Source organism: Anomaloglossus baeobatrachus, chromosome 6 (genome assembly GCF_048569485.1).
Source record: "Anomaloglossus baeobatrachus isolate aAnoBae1 chromosome 6, aAnoBae1.hap1, whole genome shotgun sequence".
Classification (NCBI taxonomy): Eukaryota; Metazoa; Chordata; class Amphibia; order Anura; family Aromobatidae; genus Anomaloglossus; species Anomaloglossus baeobatrachus.
Genome location: NC_134358.1, coordinates 540,345,042 through 540,361,232, shown reverse-complemented (window position 1 = coordinate 540,361,232; position 16,191 = coordinate 540,345,042). Strand labels below are relative to the sequence as shown.

At 44.8% G+C, this 16,191-nt stretch overlaps 1 protein-coding gene across 6 annotated transcripts in view; it reads left to right on the top strand.

Moving 5' to 3' along the window:
- ADAM22 (ADAM metallopeptidase domain 22) overlaps positions 1-16,191 on the top strand; it is a 331,085-nt gene that overhangs the window by 3,812 nt on the left and 311,082 nt on the right. The window lies entirely within an intron of this gene.

The following is a 16,191-nucleotide window of genomic DNA, read 5'->3' as shown; positions in this document are numbered from 1 at the left end:
CATCTGTATGTCCATTACATGACATGGACAGGTTTTTATCACCTAGGGGTAAACAGTGAAGGTTCTTATCGAATATCAGCAAGCAGAGATCTTGAAAACGCAGAAGAATTTATAAAGCCCCCTTCACACATAAGCATAAAAAAATGCACGTGTGGCATGTTCCGTTTTGTCCATCCATGTGTACGTGTGTGCCTTCCATGTAACATCGGTGTGTACATGTGTGCTGTCCTTATGACATCCATTTGTCTGTGTTCCGGTTTTTGTGCCTTCCATGTGACATCCGTGTGTGCCATTCGTGTGATGTACATGTGTGCCGTCTGTGTGACATCCGTGTGTGCCGTCTGCTTGTGTGACGTCCATGTGTACGTGTGTGCCGTCTGTGTGATATCGGTGTGTGCATGTGTGCCATCCATGTGACATCCGTGTGTGCGTAGGTGGTGTCCATGTGACACGTACTGGAAAAAACGCATGACATTGAAATGAATGGTTTTTATGTGATAAAGATGCAAAGATAGATAGATCATAAATAAATAGAAAGCTATATAGATTTTATAGCTATAAACCAAATAAATAATGAAATAAAAAAAAACAAAACATTTTTGATAACTAAGCAAGGTAAAGCAGACAGCTGGGGTCTGGAATTATCAGACTAGGGAGACCCATGGTTATTTGACACCTTCACAGCCTAAAAATAGTAGACTGCAGCTGACCCAGAATTTGCACATCACATTAGATGCTCCAATTCTGGAGCTTCGGCTCTTTGCGGTTTTCCCTGGTGTGGTGGCTATTGAGGTAATGCTTTTTGGAGTTAATGTCAGCTGTGTAGTGTCAACTGGCATCATGCCCTGGTGTTAGTAATGGAGAGGCATCTATCAGACATCCCCATTACTAACTCAGTAAGTTAAAAGAAAAAAACACACAAAAATAGCTTTTTGAAAAAAAAAACACTCCCCTACTTTTTCCCTGGCTCACCAATTTCTTAAAAAAAAAACAACATGCAGACCCGATGTAGTCCAAGGAATCTCATGTAGTGCACAAATGGAAACCTAAAAATATAAAAACAGACAATGCCTCTCGATTACTAACACTAGGGCTTTATGTCAGCTGTCACTACACCACTGACATCAACTCCATCTACCATTACCCTGATTGTCACCTCACCAGGGCAATCGGTAAGAGTCGGGCGAAGCACCAGAATTAGAGCATCTAATATGATGTACCACTTCTGGAGCAGCTGCGAGCTGGTATTTTTAGGCTGGGAAAGGCCAATAACCATGGACCTTCCTGGCCTCATAATATCAGCCCCCAGCTGTCTGCTTTACCTTTGAGGTTTATCAAAAATAGAGGGGACACCACATCATTTTTTTTTTCTTTTAATTATTTATTTGGTTAGTAACTGTTGGTTAATAACTGTAAAATCTATCAATCTATTTACAATAGGGGGATAAAAGCCACCAATTGTGCAAGTTCTTCCACTTAAAAAGATGAGATTTGCCTGTAATTGACATCATAGGTGACCACAACTATGAGAGACAAAAGAAATCACGTTGTCTGATTTGGCAAGATTATTTTTGCAAATTATGGTGGAAAATAAGTATTTAGTCATCTAAAAACATGCAAGATTTCTGGCTCTCACAGACCTGTAACTTCTTCTATAAGAGGCTCCTCTGTCCTCCACTCATTACCTGTAGTAATGGCACCTGTTTGAACTTGTTATCAGTATAAAAGACACCTGTCCACAAGCTCATGCATGGTCAGTCTGTATTGTGCACTTGACTAATTAATTAGAAAAGGACAGTTGCACAATCCCTTCTAAGCCAATGACTAGCAGAAAGAAGATAAAAATGCTAAAGGAAGGCCAAGGAATGCCATGTCGAAGTAGAGAACGTAGAGTAGAGTTTCCACCAGTCTCCTCTAGTACGGCATGACGCCTTTATGATAGCCACATAAGAGCTCTATCCTTAGACTTAGGGCGGCTTTGCACGTTGCGACATCGCACGTGCGATGTCGGTGGGGTCAAGTCGAAAATGACACACATCCGGCGTCACTTTCGACATCGTAGTGTGTAAATCCTAGATGATACGATTAACGAGCGCAAAAGCGTCGTTATCGTATCATCGGTGCAGGCTCCGACTTTTTCATAATTGCTCTGCCGCGACAGGTACGATGTTGTTCCTCGTTCCTGCGGTAGCACACATCGTTGTGTGTAAAGCCGCAGGAGCGAGGAACATCTCCTTACCTACCGCCGGCGGCTATACGGAAGGAAGAAGGTGGGCGGGATGTTTACATCCTGCTCATCTCCGCCCCTCCGCTTTGATTGGCCGCCTGCCGTGTGACGTCGCTGTGACGCCGCACGACCCGCCCCCCTTAGGAAGGAGGCGGGTCGCCGGCCAGAGCGACGGTCGCAGGGCAGGTGAGTGCATGCGAAGCTGGCGTAGCGATAATTTTCGCTACGCCAGCATTCACAAGATATCGCTGCTGCGACGGGGGCGGGGATTATCGCGTGCGACATCGCAGCATCGGCTTGCGATGTCTCAATGTGCAAAGCCCACCTTAGAATCCTGGCTTTAAGAAACATGTAACAAAAAGTTGTATTTTTATTTATTTTTACTTTATATTTTTCTACATTTCCTTCCCTCGGTATTACCCTTGCTACATTCAGTATGTAAGAGTGTTCCAGTGTTATTACCATGTGTTGGGCATAATCATGCCTCACTCATTTGTTCTTATACTTACCGGCGCTTGTCATGATGTTTTATGACTCCCCCTGGTTAGCCAGTGGGACCCCTGGAGGTTCTGAGGGTACATGTGGGTCCAGGCTTGGACTGGATCACAGGAGGGCTGGAGAATCCTCCGGTGGGCCCCTTTGCAGTACTATGTCACTTACCCCCCCAAAAATGATCAGTAGTTGGCACAATACTTTTGTTTCACCATGTACAGAAAAAGAAAGCATCTCATCATTAATTTTACAAACTACCCAGTATATTTTTATATAGAAAAATGACTACATTTGTGACTATAATATTTGCATGTGGTTGATCAGGGGGCCCTCGGAGTCAATGTTACTGGTGAAATTCTGCCACCCCAGTCTGACACTGTGTGGGTCTGCCATGTGCTGTGCCCATGAACATACAGAATGTGTGGTGTCACAGAGAGCACGTGATGTATACCCGGTATACTTTTACCACGTTTTCATGCTGTTTAGGGGTCAATCACACATTTTTAGCAATTTTAGCTAAGCTGTCGCATCCAGCCTGTAAAAGGCAGCCTGGCATTGGGCACAGTCAAAGAAGCAGGATGTCAGCTTGGCTGATCAGGAAAAGTATAGACGATTTTCTCTGGCTGTCCTGGGCGAGAAAGACCAGCCACCGGAACTGCGGAACTACTGCCCCTTAAAGGGGGCTTTACACACAACGACATCGCTAATGAGATGTTGTTAGGGTCACGGAATTCGTGACGCACATCCGGCCTCAATAGCGACGTAGTTGCGTGTGAAACAAACAAATGACCGCTAACGATCAAAATTACTCACCTAATCGTTGATCGTTGACACGTCGTTCTAATCCCAAATATCGTTGATGGTGCAGGACGCAGGTTGTTCGTCGTTCCTGAGGCAGCACACACCGCTATGTGTGACACCCCAGGAACGAGGAACAACATCGTACCTGCGTCCTCCGACAACGAGGTGGGTGTCACTTTCCTTCGGCTGCTCTCCGTCCCTCCACTTCTATTGGATGGCTGCTGTGTGACGTCGCTGTGACGCTGCAGGAACCTCCCCCTTAGAAAGGAGGCGATTCGCCGGCCACAGAGACGTCACTAGGCAGGTAAGTACGTGTGACGGTTCCGAGCGATGTTGTGCGCCACAGGCAGCGATTTGCCCGTGACGCACAACCAACGGGGGGCGCTAGCGATGTCGCTGCGTGTAAACCAGCCTTAAGAGTGGACAAGGTGGGCGCAGAAGGAAGTGCGGCTACGCGCAATTGATTGTGAGCAAGCCACTAATGTGTGAGATGTGTGAGGTTGGTTGCTCGCTGAAGACGCCGAGTCAGTGATGCGCTGCATCCGTGAAGCACGTGGAATAGAGATCTGAGGCCGTTATAAAAGCAAGTCCACTCGGGAGATGTCCTACATTCATTGCCCATGTCGCGGGCGGGGAGGAGGGTGTCAGCACACCGCGCTCGCCCCCTCTGCTCGGGTCCGGCAGCTGCTCAGTGGTGGCTCGAGCTGTGGGCCGGATCCCAGGGTTTCTCGAGCAACACTCCTCGCCCGTGAGTGAAAGGGGATTGTGGTTGGGTGTGGGGGAATTGTTATAGTTCGTGACGCCACCCACGGTTGTGGTGATTTCACCACCGCTGCTCAATTCGAGGGTCCCGGGGATGGTGATGCGGAGCAGCCAGGTGTTGTGTTGCCCCTCCGTGGGTAGGGGTTGGTGATCCCGGGGCCCGGTGGTGGAGAAGGAGGTGCGGGGCCTGGTGGGCGCAGGGACGCGGGGGCAGCGCTGTGCCTTGCGGCACTGTGGTACTCACTCAGCCTGAGACTTGGACACAGTTTGTACGGTAAACCAAACGGCTGGTAGGACGGTCCCACAGACGGCTGCACCTGCACTCCCGGTAGTTGACGGTGATGTCCCTCTTCCTTGCACCTATGTTTGACTGATGGTAGCGGTGGATTCCCTCCGGTTACCCGCTCCCCGACTACAATCTGGGCCGGAGGAGCTCTACACTTTGCCCGCAGGCGCTGGCCCTGAGAAACTGGTGCCTTGGCGGTGGCGGTGTCTCTCTGCTTCAGGTTGGGCTGTTGCCGTCAATCGGGACTTGGTTGTTGGGGGATCTACGTCCCCTTCACTGACGGATTCGGCAAATTTGGCGACTCCTAGCCTTGCCGGGGTCCGAGAGGCCCCTGCCCTGGTGCTGACTGTCCTTCGGAACACTGCTCCAGACCACCGGGCACACAGCCGACGGGGTCCTTCCAGGAACTTCCAAACGGTCCCACTCCAGACGGTCACCGCCGTCGCTGACCTTGCTGTTCTGGCCCTACACAAAGCTGGACCCTTCAGGCTTTCTTTCCTTCTTGTCACCTCACTTGCTTTCCTCCTTTTCCACTTTTCTACTTTCACTTAGTTGTTTACTCCTTTCTAGCCCTCAGCTAGACTTCACTCTTGCCCTGCCCGGGGCTACTCTCTCTAGCTCTTCCCTGAGCTCACTGCCTGGTACTTCCCGCCTCCAGAGCTGTGATCTCCTTGGTGGGCGGAGCCAACCGCCTGACCCACCCCCAGGTGTGAATCATCAGCCTCTGGAGGAAGGCAACAAGGATTTCTGGTTAGCTGTGATGTGCCTACCTGGAGTGTGGGGTGTGGTGGTGTTGTGACCTGTGTCCCCTGGCTTGCCCAGGGCGACACACCCACCCAGAAGTAGCCCCGAAGTGGGCCGCCTCCTGTGGGAATAAATATTGGCCATGCTAGAAGGGCAGTGAGCAGTGAAGTGTGCGATAACTCTGGTGTTCAGGCCTGAGTGACCCCGAGTGCGATCTGAAGTATGGCTGTCATGGACACAGGCACACCCAAAGGAAAAATTATACCAAATTTTACTGTATAATTACATTTTGGCTTAAAGTAAAAAATGATTTTTGTTTTATTCATTAACCGTAGTTTGCAACTTTTTCTGCTAAAATAAACAAATGCTTTAAAAAGTCACAAATTGAAAAGTCCGTCAGGAACTTTACCCTGGGGACGGGCGGTGAGGGAAATGGAGTGAGAGGGGCCAAAAAATGTCACATTTGTCAAAAGTTGCATTTCATGAATCTGTCTAAAACATCTGGATAATAAAGTTGTAGATGAGAAATAAAAAAAATACCTTAAGAAATAGCGCAAATCATATAGAGAATAAGGTGCATATACAGAACTAAGGAGCAGATTACTCCAGAAAACTGTGGAAACAACAAGGAAGAAACGGGGTCATCTTGTTTGATTTGTATACTGACCTGGCAGTGACTATGGCGAAAAGTGCAGGCTTGATCCACCAAGGAGGACATAACACATCTGCTGCTGCTCCTACTACTCTATTGCCCTTGCCTATGTCACATTGTTCTCCCCTCCTCACCATTTGCCTGCCACATAGTAGCTGCTACTAGCTCCAAAGTAGTAGTTAGGCCCCTGAACCTGAGATTCAATTACTTTTTGCGTTTGCCAGGGGTGCAATGATAGCAGGGGGTGCGACAGCAACGATAGCAGTAGCAGGGGGTGCGATAGCAGTAGCAGGGGGTATGACAGCAACAATAGTGATAAAACAATGTGATACCACACAATGGAGTTTAATGCTTGCTTTATTTAGAAAAAAGTGTCACGACAATCACCAACATGATAGTGTAAACATACTAACATAAAAAGGCTAAAAAGAGTAACCTTGCTGTATAGGGATCCAGGTATAACGGTAATCTGGCCCACACATATATTTCTATCTAGGGTGGTGGATGGAACTTAATTCATATCAGTAAACACCATACCCATAGTGTGTAGGACAAGAGCATAATCCCCCACAAGTCTAGACATCATGGTAAAGTGGCATAAGTATACACAGTGACAAGTGGTTAACAACACCCCTGCAGCAGGCAGGTAGAATCATACATACCAGGTTAGTCTGACAGGTGGGAGGTATACCAGGGATCACAGGCCCGACGCGCGTTTCGGCTCACCTTTCTCAAGGGCCGTTGCACGTTCTTTCACAGGCCCGACGCGCGTTTCGGCTCACCTTTCTCAAGGGCCGTTGCACGTTTCAGTATGTTTTTACTTGGTAAGATTGGGGGCCCATTTCACTTGAATCACTAGGCTGTGATATGGTTTACTTTGATTCCCCCCCTTTAATGAAAACTGTTATAATAGCAACAATAGTGGTAGCATGTGTGCGACAGCAAAGATAGTTGTAGCAGGGGGTGCGACAGCAACGATAGCGGTAGCAGGGGGTGCGACAGCAACGATAGCAGTAGCAGGGGGTATGACAGCAACGATAGTGGTAGCATGTGTGCGACAGCAAAGATAGTTGTAGCAGGGGGTGCGACAGCAAAGATAGCGGTAGCAGGGGGTGCGACAGCAAAGATAGCGGTAGCAAAGGGTGCGACAGCAAAGATAGCGGTAGCAGGGGGTGCGAGAACAACGGCTGCAGTAGCAGGGGGTGTGACAGCAAAGATAGCGGTAGCAGCGGGTACGACAACAACAACAGCGGTAGCAGGGGGTGCGACAACAACGACAGTGGTAGCAGGGGGTGCGACAATAATGGCAGCAGTAGCAGGGGGTTCGACAGCAAAGATAGTGGTAGCAAGGGGTGCGACAACAACGACAGCGGTAGCAGAGGGTGCGACAGCAATTAGAGTGCCGGTGGCCTGCATTGCTGCCCAGTTATCCTACAGAAGCAACAGTCGCACCTTGCTGGCAAGCAATGTGCATGCCAATGACAAAATAGTTAAGGTGGGTGATTAGGCAGCTTAACCAATTTAACCAACTTCATCTACTGTGCTTTTCAAAAAATAAGACAGTCTTATATTATTTTTTGCAATGAAAGATGGGCTAGGGCTCATTTTCAGGGGATATGTTATTTTTTTCCATGAATAACAATCCACATTTATTCTTGAACCAAAAAAATCTACATTTATTCAAATATAATCATATTACATTCTGGAACATCAACTCAACTCTCCAATCCCTGTGTGTAACATGTGTATGATATCTATCTATCTATCTATCTATCTATCTATCTATCTATCTATCTATCCCTATATCTGTTTATCTATCTATCATCTATCTCTATATCTGTCTATCTATCCCTCTATCTATCCCTTTATCCATCCATCCATCCCTCCATCCATCCCTCCATCCCTCTATCCATCCCTCCATCCCTCTATCCATCCCTCCATCCCTCTATCCATCGCTCCATCCATCTATCCATCCATCCATCCCTCCATCCATCCCTCCATCCATCCATCCCTCCCTCCATCCCTCCCTCCATCCCTCCATCCATCCCTCCATCCATCCCACCCTCCATCCATCCATCCATCCATCCACCCATCCATCCATTCATACACACACACACACTGCATTTTCAACAGCCTATCTCCTCTTCAGTTTTAGACTCCTGCAATTAAGAGACCTTTTGGTGAAAACCTAGCCACATGACATGGTGTCACAAAGGTCCTTAAGCCGTCTTATCACCAGGACATAAACATTGGGGTGCCTAGGAGAATGGGAACCCTGTGAAGTTGCCCACTTTGCTCTCCCTAATTCCAGTCCTATATAATACCAGCCTGTCTCCTGTTCAGTTCTTTTAGACTCCTGCAATTAAGAGACGTTTGATTACATCATGGTCACATAACTGTGACGTCATCAAGGGTCCTTAAACAATCTTAATTTCGGAATACAAAAACTGGGGTCCCTAAGAAAGTGGAGGCCATGAGAATTGTGCAGTTTGACAACCCCTAATGCCGGCCTTGACTATAGCTAGGACTTTTTTTTTTGAGTAGATCTTCTGTTTCAAGCATACTTCATAAATCCTGTAAAATCACGCCTGGGCTTATTTTCATGGTAGGTCTTTTCTTCGAGGAAAAAATTAATGAAAGGCGCATCAGCTACATTTTTGCCTTTTGCCTCACGGTCACGGTTAGGGCCCAGTCTACTCTAGTAGCTATGGGGGCCAAATGAGTGACAGCTGGAGCTAATGCTAAACATGGCTTCCAAGAGGGAAGATAATGAATAACAATATCTCCGATCTTAATGGTTGCAGCAGGTGCACATCTGTCAGTCACAGCCATGATCCTGCCATGATTACATGAATATAGCTTCTGTGCCCCCACAATCACCATAACATACATAGGGTGTCCCAAATAGGTGCAGCCCCCACTTGGGAGGATTCATTATATGATGTATATTACATGTTTCCCTTCATTCATGAAGTCATGGTTGGACGCGTGTGGTGTAGGAGAACATGACCAGCGGCATAGAGCCCGTACCTCAGCCCCATCCAACAGCTTTCAGATGTACTAGAACTCTAGTGAGCTTAGCCGTCTCTCGAATGAAGGGACAAAAATTCCCACAGATACCTCCGAAATCTTGAAGAAATCCTTTCCAGAAGAGTGGAAGCTGTTGTAGCTCCAATGGGGGGAAATAACTCAATATTAATTACTATCAAAGGCGGATCTAGGTTTTCTGGCATCCTGGGCAAGAATTCTGTTTGGCCCCCTCACATGAGGTTTGAGTAGTTCTCATGTGACCGCTCATTCATATGTGATTTGTACACTTACGGTCACGTGCCGACAAGCTGCTCTTCACAATTCTTGTCCAGGTTTGTGATGAAAGTTTGCAGTCACTCTAGATGACTGCAGACTTCTGAATTCTCGCAGTATGTACACTGCACACTTTAGGAATTCTCCCATGGCGGCAGCAAAAGTGGACAGTCTTGTGAGCGCAATAATGCAATTTACATTCTTCTGGCCACAATCCGACGAGACGTGTCCAGCCTCACTCAATTCACTTGTGTTGCGCTATACCAGGTATGTCTAGTTGGCACGTAACCGCATGCATGTAAGTTGCGTAGGTGTTGTTTCATAACCTTCCACTCTCACTGCCAGCACCAGAGCACTCAGACAGCATGCAGTGTGTGCACTATGATAGTTCAGAAGTCTGCAGCCACATAGAGTGACTGCAGATTTCCAGCAACCCTTTTAATGCTCCTAACATAAATATACATATAGTAGCCCTTATCTTGTCAGACAGCACAATATTTTATTAACATAGCCATGTATAATTTAATCTTACAAGTTACGGATTGTTACATGTATACAGGATTAGAACTAATAACAGCACAAGAATATATCACCAGAACCACAGCATCACAACTATCCTCAGTACAGAAGTACATAACCAGAAACACCATCAGTACATGATACATAAATTGTAATGTTAGGTCAGACCCATATACATTTGTATCGTATGAACCTACAACTTCCAGTATGTCCTTAGCAATGGCAAGGAGATACTGGGAGTGTTGCTATCAGTTATCATCAGAATGCCAACCATACAGAAACCACAGTACTGATCAGAATTAATCAGTATCAAATAAATAAACATTTACATCCAGGTACCTTATAGATGACGTTGTCTGTGATTGGAGTTGTTCTCTTTCTTTCTACTGTTACTTGTTTGTATATGATCCTCCTGAATTGTAAAGCGCTGCGGAATATGTTGGCGCTATAGAAATAAAGATTATTATCATTATTATTATTTCTTTGCTTCATCTTGCCCAATTGAAATGATGACTTTTCACATTTACAGCTCCCCCTCCTCAGCATACTGTGTCATTTTGGCCGCGCCCTTAAACTCCCCCCCCCCCACCCACACACACACACTATTCCTTCTCTATACCACCACACACACACACACACACACACACACACACACACACACACACACGCACACACACACACACACACTATCTAGTTTCTAATCTTTGCCTACTCACATTTTTCTCCCCATACTGTCTCCTCACACTACTCCCCTCAAAAGGCTCCTCACACATTCGCCCCCATACTGTTTCCTTTCACATTCCCTCTTTAACCTTTAACCATACTGTCGTCTCACATATTTATGCCCTCACTCTCCATACTGTCTCCTGACACATACATTCTACTCCTCATACTGTGTCTGCACCTATCCTATTACAATGGCTGCCCATGCTGCCGCATACATTTCCCCTCTCATACTGGTTCCTCATACATGCCTCTCCTCATTCTCCATTCTGTGTCTGCACCCATCACCCCTTCGCTTGCTGTTCATACTGTTTCTTCAAATATCTCCCTTCTTCCTCACTCCACATACTCCTCATACATCCCACCTCGCTTCCCATACTGAGTCTGCACCCATCGTTTCCTCACTCACCATACTGAATCTGCACGTCTCCCCCATCACTCCCCATACTATGTCCCCATACATTACCCCTCATTCCCCATACTGTCCACATCCATTCCCCCTCACACTCCATAATATCCGCACCCATCCCCTCCTCGGTCCCCATACTGCCCTCACCCATCCCCCTTCCCCATACTGTCGGCACCCAACCCCTTAACTCCCCATATTGTGTTCTCATACATCCCACTCTCGCTCCCCATACTGTGTTTTCATACATCCTCCCTCACTCCCCATGCTGTCCGCACCCATCCCCTCCTCGCTCCCCATACTGCCCTCACCCATCCCCCTTCCCCTTATTGTCTGCACCCAACCCCCTTACTCCCCATAGTGTGTCCTCATACCATAGTGTGTCCTCATACATCCCACTCTCGCTCCCTATACTATGTTTTCATACATCCTCCCTCACTCCCCATACTGTCTGCACCCATCCCCTCTCTAGCATCACAAAATGTGTCTACCCGCGCTCCCTATTCTGTATCTGCACCCATCTTCCTCTCATTCCTCATTCTGTGTCAGAACCCATCCTCCCCCATTGCTTCTCAAGCTATATCCTCAAATAACCCCCCAATTACAATACATGTGCAGTGTCTTCAGCTCCACTGGATCACTTGCCACCAACGCTGTGTGCGCCTCTGCGGCGGCGCCAATTGACGACAGCTGCGTGCTGATGTTGCCCTGATCCGGAAGTTCCGGAGTCAGGGATTCAAGTGTACTCACACCTGAAAGAAGCAAGTACAATTGATCACTGGTAGCCGGCGCGCTGCACCTACTCTGAGCCGACTGTCAACTTGACAGCCGGCTCAGAGAACGGTCGAATCCCAACTACGGGAGCAGCATCATGCAGCCGCTGGGGAAACACCTCAGCCCGCCACATAAGGTGGCCTAATGGTACCCCCCTGCCAGCTGAATCTGGGGCAAATGCAAATGCCCCACCTGCACCCTCCCCGGATTCGTTGCTGATTACTATGGCAATAGAGTATGAGGTCACACAAGCTTCTGTTGGTGCAATGTGGAGGGGGCACAATTTTTTTGTCCATATAGTGTATGTACCCATACACAGAATTGCTATTTTTTTGCATTAAATAGGGTTGAGTGTCAAGTTCTGAAGTGTGCACTTGTCAGCTACATTTGACCTCCGTCTGACCACGGTAAATCTGTGCTGTAGGGGAGCCTGGAGGTGCTCGTATACTAATGTGTTTCAGATTTGATGTGAAGGCACTTTTCTGTTGTGTTCAACCACTGTTCTTTTAAATTGCATAACCCCTAGAGCTCACGGCCTTAACCTTGAATGCCTCTCCTATCTAGATGAGCAATGGTACGACGCTGGATTAAGCCCTATAGCCTGAATACATACATGTTCCGCATTCTGTCATTTTGGTCTAATGGAATTTCATGCCGGCATTGAGATAATCAGTCCCACATATAAACCCAAATGCTAGAGCTCGGATTAGACAACCTGAGCTGGTCATTGGTCAGTGCTCGTAGAAGTGTTGTGCAACAAGCTCGGTTTTCATTGACTTTTTATAAAAGGTGCAAAAATCCCCACACCTTTGACATGGAAAGAATTTTTTTTTAAACAATTATTACATTCAGTTTAATAAAACTGCACTACGCTTCAGTCTGTCAATCATTCCTTCATTCATTTTCACACCCCCCGCTATGCAGTTTGCTCCATGTCTTTATCTCTCTTGTGAGAGTGTCTCTCTCAGTAATATAGGCTGGATGTATCCAGGATGCTGCTTCTATGCTGCATTTATTTCCTTCTTCTCTATGGCCTTGGATGGATTTCATTGGAGATCAGTAATGTTCCTATATACTGTAGTCCTGCAGTATTTAGAACAAGAATCAAAGATAACAGTTTCAAGTCCTAGAGGAAAAACAAAAAAATAAAATAAAATGGACAACATATCTTAAAAAAATATAAAGAACATATAAAAGTTAAAATTACCACTCTCTTCCTGGATGAAAGAAATTTTAAATAAATATATATGTATATCTATATATATCTATATATATCTATATATATATTAGATTTTATATATATATATATATATATGTATATATATATATATATATATATATGTGTATATGTATGTATTTATACATCTATCTATATATATATTTATTTATATATACATATATATATATATATATATATATTCGTGTTAAAATAAATAAAGGGAACGCAAAAGTACAAAATCCTTGTTTAAGTGTTTTTTGAGCAGTATATCTATATATATATATATATATATATGTGTGTAAAATAAGTTTTCCCGCCTACAAACAGTGAGGAGGTCTGTAATTTTTATTGTAGGTAACTTCAACTGTAACATACAGAATAAAAAATAAATCCAGAAAATCACATTGTATGATTGTTAAATAATTAATTAGCATTTTATTGCGTGAAATAAGTACTCGATACAATGGAATAACAGAACTTAATATTTGGTAGAATCCTTTGTTTGCAGTTACAGGAGTCAGATACTTCCTGTAGTTCTTTACTGCAGCAGGGATTTTGGCGACTCCTCCATACAGATCTCCAGATCTTTCAGGTTTCGGGGCTGTCACTGGGCAACATTGAGTTTCAGCTACTCCTAAGATTTTCTATTGGGTTCAGGTCTGAAGACTAGCTAGGCTGCTCCAGAACCTTGAAATGCTTCTTATGGAGCCACTTTTTAGTTGCCCTGGCTGTGTGTTTAGGGTCATTGTCATCCTGGAAGACGCAGCCACGATCCATCTTCCTTGCTCTTACTGAGGTTGTTAGACAAAATCTCGCTATACATGATCCTATGTATCCTCCCTTCAATAGGGTGCAGTCGCCTGTCCCCTTTGCAGAAAGGCACCCCAAAATATGATGTTTCCACCCCCATACTTCACGGTTCGGATGGTGTTCTTGGGGTTGTACTCTTCCTTCTTCTTGCTCCAAACACAGCTAGTAGAGTTGTTACCAAAAAGTTCTATTTTGGTCTCATCTGACCACAGGACCTTGTCCCATGCCGCCTCTGAATTATCCAGTTGGGCATTGACAAACTCCAAACTGACCTGGGCATGTGCTGGCGTGAGCAGGAGGACCTTGTGTGCCATGAAGGATTTTAATCCATAATGGCATAGTGTGTTACTAACAGTAATCTTTGAGACTGTGGTCTCAGCTCTCTTCAGGTCATTGACAAGGGCCTCCCATGTAGTGGCGCTGATTCCTGACCTTTCTCAGAATCATCCTTACCCCATGAGGAGAGATCTTACATGGAGTCCCGGAATAAGTAAGATTGACAGTCATTTTGTGTTTCTTCCATTTTCTAATAATTGTGCCAACAGTTGTTGCCTTTTCACCAAGCTGCTTGCCTATTGTCCTGTAGCATATCCCAGCCTTGTGCAAGTCTACAATTTTACCCCAGGTGTCCTTAGACAGCTCTTTGGTCTTGGCCATGGTGGAGAGGTAGGAGTGTGATTGAATGAGTGTGTGGAAAGGTGTCTTTTATACAGGTAACGGGATCAAACAGGTGCAATTAATACAGGTAATGAGTGCAGAGCAGGAGGGCTTCTTAAAGGAAAAATAACAGATCTGCGAGAGCTAAAATTCTTGCTGATTGGTTGGTGATCAAATACTTAGTTCATGCAATAAAATGCAAGTAAATTATTTAAAAATCATACAATGTGATTTTCTGGATTTTCTTTTATTCTGTCTGTCACAGTTGAAGTGTACCTATGATAAAAATTCATAGAAGAGAAAAATGGAGTTTAATATGGCCATACATAGTAAGAAAAACATGAAAAGTGCACCCATAGAGTATATATACATTTTTATTTAAATTACAAAAATACAGATAGGAGCACTGTCATAGAAAGTGAATTGATAAAACATAACAGTGACTTGGAAATACAGAAGAGTCAGAGGTATCCCATACTAGGACCTCAACAACATATAATCAATATAGGGTAGTCCCAAGGTTACATAGGTGATAAATCACACAGGGACTTAATTGTAAAAGAACCCCAAAGAGCATGTATTACAAAAAGATTACAAACCCTGTGACATAAAGTGGGACAAGCGCTTACCCATAATAAAGTGCCAGTGCAGTTGCTTCCCCTTTTCTACACGACCCTTGATACAGCATCTGCACTGGCACTTTATTATGGGTAAGCGCTTGTCCCACTTTATGTCACAGGGTTTGTAATCTTTTTGTAATACATGCTCTTTGGGCTTCTTTTACAATTAAGTCCCTGTGTGATTTATCACCTATGTAACCTTGGGACTACCCTATATTGATTATATGTTGTTGAGGTCCTAGTATGGGATACCTCTGACTCTTCTGTATTTCCAAGCCACTGTTATGTTTTATCAATTCACTTTCTATGACAGTGCTCCTATCTGCATTTTTGTAATTTAAATAAAAATTTATATATACTCTATGGGTGCACTTTTCATGTTTTTCTTACCATGTATAGCCATATTAAACTCAGTTTTTTCTCTTCTATGCATTATGATATTGAATGGCCATCTACATGCTATTATAACGCTATCTATTGCTTTTTCCTTTTGTCCTATGATAAAAATTACAGACCTCTCCATTCTTTGTAGATGGGAAAACATGCAAAATCAGCAGAGGATCAAATACTTATTTTCCCCACTGTGTGTATACAGTATATTTACAGTTGAAACCAGAGGTTTCGCTCCGCTCTCTATAAAGACACATCTGCAGGTTTTCCCCTCCGCGCTCTATAAAGACAAATCTGCAGGTTTTTCCCTCCGCTCTCTATAAAGAAAGTGGAGGGAAAAACCTGCAGATGTGTCTTTATAGAAAGTGGAGGGAAAAACCTGCAGATGTGTCTTTATAGAAAGTGGAGGGAAAAACCTGCAGATGTGTCTTTATAGAGAGCGGAGGGAAAACCTGCAGATGTGTCTTTTTAGGTGGTGGATGGTTTCAACTGAATATAGGGTATGTGTGTGTATACAGTGGGTAATATAAGTATTGAAAACCTCACCAATTTTTAAGTAAATATATTTCTGAAGGTGCTATTGACATGAAATTCTTACTAGATGTCAGTAAGAGAACATTCAGGGCATACAGGCAATTTAAATCAATAAACCATCCATGTCATGCATGGATATATAAAGTCAGGGACATTTTGAGTTGGTATCTGCTCTTTTCTCTGGATGATCAATGGAGATCTCTATCTTGGGATCTCAAAATACATATATTTCACGGTTTTTCTAAACCAGACAATTCATTTTTGACCCAAGA